Source organism: Octopus bimaculoides, chromosome 30 (assembly GCF_001194135.2).
Source record: "Octopus bimaculoides isolate UCB-OBI-ISO-001 chromosome 30, ASM119413v2, whole genome shotgun sequence".
Lineage (NCBI taxonomy): Eukaryota > Metazoa > Mollusca > Cephalopoda > Octopoda > Octopodidae > Octopus > Octopus bimaculoides.
The window spans coordinates 5,075,226-5,076,348 of record NC_069010.1 but is presented as its reverse complement, the minus strand read 5'-3'; the positions used below and the strand labels follow the sequence as shown (position 1 = coordinate 5,076,348).

General features: G+C 38.6%; 1 long non-coding RNA gene across 1 annotated transcript in view; it reads right to left on the bottom strand.

The window, feature by feature from the left end:
• Positions 1-1,123, bottom strand: part of LOC128251302 (uncharacterized) — a 9,883-nt gene that overhangs the window by 4,006 nt on the left and 4,754 nt on the right. The window contains exon 2 of the long non-coding RNA XR_008267076.1: positions 576-626. This is a non-coding gene — a long non-coding RNA (uncharacterized LOC128251302). The remainder of the gene's footprint in view (positions 1-575; positions 627-1,123) is intronic.

Here is a 1,123-nt window from a genome sequence, read left to right as displayed (position 1 = left end):
CAGTATAAAGAATTCATTAAGATGCTTAAATCAAAATTTCTTTACACATCATTCAGGAACAGATTAAGCATCTTAATGAATTCATTATACTGAAATATATATTGAAGAAGATAAATATGTTCTTTTGAATTTATACGTTTTTGCGTTGTAATTCCTTTATTATTATTTATATATATATATCATCATCATCGTCGTCGTTTAACGTCCGCTTTCCATGTTGGCATGGGTTGGACGATTTGACTGAGGACTGGCAAGCCAGAAGGCTGCACCAGGCTCCAATCTGATCTGGCAGAGTTTCTACAGCTGGATGCCCTTCCTAACGCCAACCACTCAGAGAGTGTAGTGGGTGCTATTACGTGCCACCCGCACGAAGGCCAGTCAGGCGGTACTGGCAACGGCCATGCACAAAATGGTGTATTTTATGTGCCACCCGCACAAGAGCCAGTCCAGGGGCACTGGCAAACGATCTCGCTCAAAAGTCCTTATATATACACATATATACATAGAGACACCATGTGCTTCCTCAATATTTTCATCCACTTAGATAAATAAAACAGAAATTAAACCAAACTTACCACAGCATAAGAAGGCAATGTTGCTATCCTTTCTTTTTCGTCCATTCTGGTCTGAAACATAACAATTTCTAATTCTATTATTTTGTTACCATTTATGTATGAAACACTAGAACTAGCAAATAAAATCAAAGAACAACAGTAGAGTCTATTATACACAAAATATTTATAATATTCATAACAAGACTGATTTATAAATTATGGGTAGGTAGAGAGGGAGGAGGGAAGTGGGTAGGTAGATTGGTGGGTAGGGAGGTAGGTGGGTAGGTAGATAGATGGGTAGGGTGTTAGATAGATTGATTGGTCGATTGATTGTCTCTTCAATACTGTCTATGTGGATTCTTACGTCTTCTCAAGAATCAAATGTTTCAGAAAAATATACCAAATCCACTCACAAGGATTTGGTCGGCCCGAGGCTATAGTAGAAAACACTTGCCCAAGGTGCCATGCAGTGGGACTGAACCCGGAACCATGTGGTTGGTAAGCAAGCTACTTACCACACAGCCACTCCTGCGCCTATATATATGTATATATATATATATATATATATA